Below are 9,052 nucleotides of genomic sequence, written 5' to 3' on the forward strand. Positions count from 1 at the left end.
TGACCAATTCTCAAATTTAAACTCAACTCTAACCTTTTTTGATCAAGTTTATGAATTTTTAATGATCTTGCTCCACCCAGAACAGTCATCTTGAGCTGTCATCAATTCAAAAGGTTTCAATGACGGCTTGAGCTAATGGCTTTTCTTTGGTTTTTCTTTTTTACCACTTGTCTTGATCCTCTTTTCCTCAGGACATGGTTCTTTGTTGAATATTGTGATTTGATAAATCAATCTAGGTTGTAGGTTTATGATTGTCAATGAATAAATATACTCTCTCATTGAAGTAACACAAATATGTGTCAATAGGTACCTGTAAGTAACTTAGAAATTTACTCCAAAAGAGAATATGATAATCTTAATTTATCAGACTAAATAGGAGAGGTAATTGAAGGCAAAGAATGGTCCATATTCAAAAATCATTAATGCCACCACTGTACCAGGTTTCTGAGTACCTATGCATTTATTCTAACAACCTAGCATCTATTTCAGTCTGCAATGAGAGATTCCATCTAAGAAAGTATAGCATTAAAAATCTAGAGCAGAGAAAAGGAAGTCATGTCTTCACTGGGGCACCCTTGCCTCTCATTCTCAACTCTGAAGTATCTGCAATATTTTTTTTTCCTCAAGGGAGTATCATCACATATATAAGATTTAAAATACCTCACCACAGGTTTCTAATTTCATTTAAGACAAACATGGCATCAGGACTCATAATCAAGTCTGTTTACGAAGCATGTGCATTTAGTGTTCAATTTATCATGTCTTAAAATGGGCTACTATAAAATATTCCTTCTATATGGGCATATTTTAAAAAATTGACTCATTAACAATTGGAAAGTTGTCTTTGTGTAATTTTATTATCTATATCATTAAGGTCCTCTTTTTGTATTTAATTTGTTTGTTTTTTTGTCTGTTTTCTTAGAGACAGGGTCTTGCTCCATCACCCAGGCTGGAGTTCAGTGGCATATTCACAGCTCACTGCAGCTTTCACCTTCCAGGTTCAAGTTGTCTTCCCACCTCAGCCTCCCAAGTAGCTGGGACCACAGGTATGCACCACCATGCCATGCTATTTTTTAAAAAATTTTTGTAGAGATGAGGTCTTACTATGTTTCCCAGGCTGGTTTCAAACTCCTGGGTTCAAGCGATTCTCCTGCCTTGGCCTCCCAAATTGCTGAGATTACAGGTGTAAGCCACTGCACTCAGCCTTCTATTCCCTTTTATTTCAGCTGTTAAAATTATGTTTGACAGAGCAGGAACATTGCCATCTTGTACAAGCACCACCATTTTAAAGTTCCCCTTGATCAAAAACTGCCTAAATTCAAAGGGCATCAGCCTAATAGCTGAGGTCAGCATGACCATAAACCACAAATTACATCTCCAACCAGAAACATTCCAACCCTAAGATAACCTCCCCCCAACCAGAGAGGACACCCTCCTGTTTGGGTGAGGCTCATAATGAGGCCCCCTCACCATTACAGGAGGAAATCTCTTCACTGCTGGCACTGACAATGGAAGACTGAGGGTGCCCGGGATCCTTCACCCCCACATCCAGTGAGTCCACGGAACCCAGGGTAACTGGGACGGTATCTGGTAAGATTATTTCCTTCCTTTTGGATACTGGGGTGAGTCTATCAGTATTAACTGAAAATCAAGGCCCATTAGGACATTCATCTGTTTCTGTTGTTGGCATGAAGGACATACAAGTAACCCCATACAAAACACCACCACTATACTGCTCATTTGAGGTAGTCACCTTCACTCACTCTTTCTTGGTCATTCCCCATTGTCCCCCTCCTTTACTAGGAAGGAACATCCTACACAAACTAGGGGGAATCATTTATTTATTAGCCCTACATCAAAGCCACCCTTACTTATTATTATGTCAAGAACAAAACCCCTCCTCAGACACTCAACATCAAATAGACTTAAATCCCAAATTCCTCAGCCAGGTAAATCCCATAGTATGGAACACTGACTCCCCCATAATAGCTACCTACCATTCTCCAATTCAAATTTCACTGAAGGATCCTAAATGCTACATAGCGGTCCCACAGTATCCTCTCAACCATAATGGATTATGGGAACTCAAGCCCATCATCTCCCGAATTTTGGCTGCCAATATTTTAATCCCCACCCATTCTCCCCACAATACACCTATTCTCCCAGTTAAAAACCTGGATGGTTCCTACAGACTGGTTCAGGATTTGTGACAAATCAACTCCTCCAATGTTTCTGTTTGTCCTGTTGTCCCAAACCCCTACACGTTCCTATTGTGAATTCCTCCCAACACTAGCCATTTCTCTGTATTAGGCCTCAAAGATGTCTTTTTTTTTTCTACTCCTTTACATCCCTCCTCTCAAAACCTTTTTGCTTTCACTTGGACTGACTCTGACACAGGCTACTCCCAACAACTCACCTGGACTGTCCTCTCCCAGGGGTTTAGAGACAGCCCTCATTATTTCAGTCAGGCAATTCAATTGGATCTTTCCCAACTACCTCTACAACCTAGCATTTTGCTTCATTCAATACATGGATGATTTAGTTCTTTGCAGCACTTCTGTAGGACATTGTATTCAACACACCACCAGGCTTTTAAATTTTTGGCTGAATGTGGGTACCAGGTATCCAAAAGGAAGGCCCAATTAACCTCTCCAAAAGTCTCATACCTGGGATTAATCATAACTCCAAATACTTGAGAAATTCCGCCAGCATGAAAGCAAGGCATTCAACAAATCCCATTTCCTAAAACAAAAAGAGACTTACTTTCTTTCCTCGGATTAGTGGGATATTTCTAATTATGGATAGCAAATTTTGCCATTATTGCTAAACCCCTTTATGAACACACAAAAGGAAATCTTGACCAACCACTCATTTCAACTCCAGACGTTTATCATGCTTTCTCTCACCTAAAATGTGCTTTATTACAGGCCCCTGCATTAGGCCTTCCAACCCCCCTGAGACTCTTTCATTTATATTTACATAGTTCTCATAATCAGGCCCTTGGACTATTAGCCCATCCCTTTGGAGATTCCCTCCAACCAGTGGCATATTTTTCAAAACAACTAGACCCCATTTACCAAAGCTGTCCCCTTTGCTTAAAAATTTTGGCCACAGCCTCTCTGATTATCCCAGAGGCACGAAAACTCAGGTTCTATGAACCCCTTCAGGTATTTTCTTCTCACAGTCTACAAGATATGCTCAGCCATAAGGCACTCACCTCCATCTCATCCTCATACATGCAAGCCTTACAATCAATCTCCTTCAACACTCTATCTCTCTTCATAGTTGCTTCCCCCAATCCTACCACTTTTTGTCTTCAACACCAATTTTTGACCATGACCAACACTCCTGTGACCAACACTCATGTTCTGATTTAATTGAAAATTATCTCACCATGTTTCACCACCTTACTTCCACTCACATAAAGGGAGCCCCAGATTGGTTTATAGGTGGCAGCACATCAAAAAACCCTCCCCTCCAAGCAGGATATGCCATCATTGAAGGATATTATGATGATACCCATTCTAGAAGAGTCATAGAGACGGTCCCCTTGCCTTTGGGCACATTCTCCCAACAAGCAGAATTAGTTGCCCTAAAAAGAACACTAACCCTAGCCAAAAAATACACAAGTTAATATATACACTGATTCTAAATATGCCAATAACATCATCCATTCTAGGAGAACTCCTATCATTAATGAAAAATTAATCCATTTATTCACTAAAGGCAGCTTTACTTCTAGAAAAGGTTGCAGTTATCCATTGCAAAGGACATCAATCAGATAAAAGCCACATTTCTGTAGGGAACTGTGAGGCTGACAATTGTGCAAAACATGCCTCAACCAATCATCCAATCATCCAATCCCCCAATACCTATTTCTCCTCATACAACATATCCCCTCCTTTTATCCAGAACACTAAATACAGCAACTAGTCATGGCAGGGACACAATTCAAACCCCCATACTTGTTCATACAAGGCAAATTAGTCCTACCTGACCCTGAAAAAACACCTCTTTTATGGGACATTCACAACCTCTTCCACACTAGCCATTCCTCTCTACAACATTTCTTAAGTTCCCATATACACATAACCCCAGGTATAAAGGAACAGCTAAAAGCCATTTCCCATGAATGTTCTATTTGCCAAAAAGCTTCACCCCACTCCAACACTAGAGTCCCTTCTTTCCCAACCCATCAAGCTAGGGGACGCCTTCCAGGACAGGATTGGCAAATAGATTTTACCCATAAAAAGTAAAAAAATGTTTGATATCTTCTAGTTCTGTTTGATACCTTTTTGGGATAGGTTGAGCCTTTTCCCAACTAACAAATGGGCTTCTACTGTCACCACCAAATTAATAACAGAAATCATAACCAGGTTTGGGGTGCCTCTTTCTTTTCAATCTGACAATGGTCCTGAATTCATCTCTCAGATTACTCAAACACTTGCACAAGCTCTACAAATCACCTGGAAGCTACATATCCTCTATCGACCTCAATCTTCAGGAAAGGTTGAAAAAATGAATGGCATTCTAAAAAACACCCTCACTGGGTAGTCACTCCAAACACATAAAGACTGGGTTACACTTTTACTTTTGGCCCTTCTAAAAGTTTAGGTGCTCCCATGTAAACCCTTAATGCTCAGCCCATTTGAACTCATGTATGGGAGACCACTTGTCCCCTTTGTTCCACCTCAGGGTGAAGCCCCACCTCTACCAACTCCTCTTGTTTCCCCTCTTCTACATACCATCCGCCATTTCATTTGGGAATATGCTGACAAATACCTGCCACAACCCGACACCAACTCCTCTAATCCCTTCCTACAGCCAGAAGACTGGGTCCTGGTAAAAGATCCCAGTCCTGTCCCCAATTCCCCCCTCACACCTAAATGGAATGGACCTTACCAAATCATCCTTACCACACCCATGGCAGCAAAACTCCAGGAACTATCCCCAACTGGATTCATTATACTTTTCTCAAGAAAACAGACTTCCCTTCACCACATACCAAAACAACCAAATCTAAAACCCCTTCTGCCTTCTCTTGTGTCTCCACAGGACCCACTTACCTACACCTCATCCGAATCCCAGAGGAAGAGGAAGAGAAATCCACATAAGTTGCTTGTGTTGTTTTTCTCCCAAACTTTCATCACTTCCTAATCAACCTTGTTACAGAACTTCAGTGGTACTCTTGCAAAACTCCCATTATATATCCTGAATAGCTCCTTACTGTTCTGTGGGACCTATGGCTTCAAGTAACTTTCCAGGACTTTACTCCTACCCAAATAAGCTTTTTCTCTTTTTGCTTGTTTCTTTCAATATAAATTCGCTAAGTACATCAACCACACCAATACAACCACTCCTCACTGCTCTCAAGCTAGAACACTCTATAAACCTTACACAATCCCTCTTGCTGCAAGCTAACTCTTCCTTTGCTCTGGAATGCTGGATGTATGTATCACTGTCTTCCTCAGCTTACACAGCCCTTCCTGCACCTTTTCATGAGCTTTTAACAGGAAGCATAGCCCTAATTTATAAACTCCAAAAAGGAGCTTCCTTTTTTGAAAGAGCTGACATTCTGCTTGGCGATTATCCTACTTCCAGGGCCAATCAGGCTAACAAATTATTTCAAACCTATTACAACTCCCTACAATGCTTCAAGCCCCAAAGCCCTCCCATTGAAGGGCCTATAACTAAACACACCCCCCTTTTACAACAAACCTCACTTTGCTTTTCAGCCTCTGAGGGAAATTTCCCTGTAGGATCCTTAACATCTAACCAATGCAACTGCACTATCATTATTAAACACCCTTCTGGCCATCAAACTAACCGAGTTGACTACCAAGTATCACCTGAAGCAAATGAAACATTTCTGCATTTGGCTCATTTTATGGCCTCTCCCTCAACCAATATCTCTGGCCTAACTTGTGCTGTCCCTGGTGCCCACCTTTTTCCATGGCTCAATGTCAATGGTGCAACATCTGATCACATTAAATGTGTAAAAAATAACTCTTCCTATATCTCTACTATAGTAGGTGTCTCCCTGGCCTCCTCCTTGTCCATGTGGAGTAATGAACCACCAGAAAGAAAAAACACCCCATCTTTAATTCACTTATTCTCTTTCCATATCTCTGCCTGTATTTATGACAAAGTCTTGTTCTTTTTGTGTGGCACCAACACATATCTTTTTCTCCCCACCAACTGGACTGGAAAATGTATCCTAGTTTATCTATCTTCCTCCTTTGGACTAGTTCCTCCTAATCAACCTTTGCCTATCCCATCTGTCCAATATGTTAGGAAAAGAAAGGCCATCCATGTCATTCCCTTAATGGCCACCTTGGGTATAACCTCCAGAACTGGATTGGGAACAGGCAGATTAGCCACCTCCTTAACATACTTTAAGGCTCTTTCAACAGAACTACAGGGCTCTTTAGAAGATATAGCCCAAAGCCTTATAAGAGTCCAAGACCAACTAGACTCCTTGGCTGATGTCATCCAAAACAGATGGGGAGTAGATCTTATAATGGCTGAAAAAGGGGGCCTCTGCCTCTCATTGGGTGAGGAATGCTGTTTCTATCTCAGTCAATCAGGCTTAGTAAGAGACACTGCTGAAAAACTTAAAAAGGGGGCTAAAAAGCTAAAGGAATACCAGAACAACCAAATAAATTATTGGTTTGGGGAAAAAATCATAGTGTGGGTCATTCCATTCCTCATCCCTCCCCTAATAATATGGCAAGGACTAACGTTCTTACCATGCCTAATTAACCTTTTTCAAAGGTATTAACTGACAGGATCATGGACATTTCACAGATAACTACCCCAAAACATCTACAGACAGCGTTACTCCTACAGTCAATTCAAGACCAGAAAACTCTCCGTCCCCCTATCAGCAGGAAGTAGCCAGAAAGTATACACCGCCCCTGGTCCTTTTTATAACTATAGGGTCTGGATTCACAGAGCAGGAGCATCTCCATCTTGGACAAGCACCGCCATTTTAAAGTTCCCAAGGATTAAAAACTGCCTAAATCAAAAGTGTATCAACCTAATAGCTAAGGTCACCATGACCATAAACTACAAATGACATCTCTGACCAGAAACATTCCAACCCTAAGATAAACCCCTTCCCAATCAGAGACATGCCAGCCCCAAGATAACCTCCCCTCCAGCTGGAGAGACGTGAGCCCCAAGATAACCTCCCCTCCGAACAGAGACATTCCAACCCTGCAATAAACTCCTTCACACAGAAACATTCCAAGCCTGTGATAAGCTCTCTCATCCTAAAACCCTTAAATACTCTTAGTTTGTAAGGGAGAGTGCTCCTGACTGAAGTAGGCCAGAAGCCCCTCTCAGGTTTATTCTCCAAAATAAACCTGTCTTTGACTGTTGAGCCGCTTTTCGTGTATCTTTTCTCTTTATTTAACTCTTACCATGTTTACTATTACTACAGGGAAATTTCGACCCTTCATTTCATGTAACTTTCCTGGTTCAGCCAGTATTTAATAGCATGTTCTATTAAGTTACTTCATGGTACATGGTAGTTTTAAAAATAAGAATGGATATTGTCAAATCAAAGTTTAAAAGAAAATAGCTTGTAAACAATTATAAAGAAATTGTAAAAAATGCTCTGAGCTGGAAAACAGCTTAAAAATTATTTCAGGTTTATATTCTCACAAGTAATATTCTAATTCCACTAGTCTTTTCTGGTGATACATAACAATGAGAATTTACTCTTTTATCAGTTCAGAGATGAACCAGTCTCTTGATAGCTACCAAATTCTCAGTTAGAAACGCAAATAGCTATCATTGCTATTGCCAGTGGAATGTGTAAACAACTATACCCACTACATTAACTAGTTTGAAAATATTCCTTGACGTCATTCCTTAAAACATCTTTAATAACTAGTTCTTTGATTAAGAACTCTTATTTTCAAATTAATGTTTTATTGAATTACACTTTTTCTCACTAAACAAATTTTAGTATGTGATGGGTTTTTAATGGCCAGAAAACACATTCATTGTTCACTTTTATCCTGTGATCAAACTATATGCCAGTGATAAAATACTGATTTATAATTTAAACTTCTCTTGAGGGAGGCAAATGTCAGTTCCTACCTTGGTTTATCATAACACTATCTCTGTTGCCTTATATACAATTCAGAAATTAAAATATGCTTGTATTTTGGGTAGAGAAGGACAGGATAAATCAAATACTACGTAACAAACAATTGACCTTGTATAGACTCTATTTCAAAAGATACTTTACCAGCTTGAGCAACATAGTGAGACACAGTCTTTACAATTTTTTTAATTATTAGCTGGGCATAGTGTGACACATGTTTGTACTGCCAACTACTCAGGAGACTGAATAGGAGGATCATTTGATTGCCATTATTACAACACTGCACTCCAGCATGGGTGAAAGAGAGAGACCCTATCTCAAAAAATATATAAAACAACAATAAAAGATACTTTAATACCTAGGATGAATTTTTTTTTGTGGTGGAAAATCTAATGACATTGTTCATCAAATTAACTATAAGATAAATGACATAATTAATAATTTTTGCCATGATATATTTTAAGAAACATTTTTCATATAATATCAAAATGAGAAAAAAATTGCTGTCTTTTCTAAAATCACTCTGAGAATAGTAAAATTAACTAGATCCATGTTGAAATGAGAACACTATAGATAAATAATATTTGTAAAATACTCCAAGAATTTTAATCTCTTTAATATATTTGTCTCTCAAGTTTATTGAAAAAAGTTTGAAAATTCAAAGTTCAAACAGCAATGCCTTTTATTGTGGTAACATTTTTGTTAAAATACATCTTTGTAATATATACATATTGCACTTTTCAATGATTTCTGAGTTATAATTTTTTTGATAAAGGTCATATAAAATGTCAGGAAATGTTTGATTTTTAGTGAAAAATTATCTTGAAAACTATTATTTGCTGTTTCATTTCAAAGAAACAAGAATGAAGAGGAAAGAGATATTTCATAACAAAAGTTTTGGGGTTTTTTAACTCAAAAATATTATTCATTTTATGA

The 9,052-nt window shown here is 39.0% G+C and overlaps 1 long non-coding RNA gene across 2 annotated transcripts in view; it reads left to right on the plus strand.

The window, feature by feature from the left end:
* LOC134809277 (uncharacterized) overlaps nucleotides 1–7,384 on the plus strand; it is a 34,011-nt gene extending 26,627 nt beyond the window's left edge. For both annotated transcript variants that reach the window (XR_010154623.1, XR_010154622.1), the window contains 3 exons: nucleotides 923–1,046; nucleotides 1,479–1,590; nucleotides 5,056–7,384. This is a non-coding gene — a long non-coding RNA (uncharacterized LOC134809277). The remainder of the gene's footprint in view (nucleotides 1–922; nucleotides 1,047–1,478; nucleotides 1,591–5,055) is intronic.
* Nucleotides 7,385–9,052: the final 1,668 nt, after the last annotated feature.

The sequence above is a fragment of the Pan troglodytes genome, chromosome X (genome assembly GCF_028858775.2).
Source record: "Pan troglodytes isolate AG18354 chromosome X, NHGRI_mPanTro3-v2.0_pri, whole genome shotgun sequence".
Classification (NCBI taxonomy): Eukaryota; Metazoa; Chordata; class Mammalia; order Primates; family Hominidae; genus Pan; species Pan troglodytes.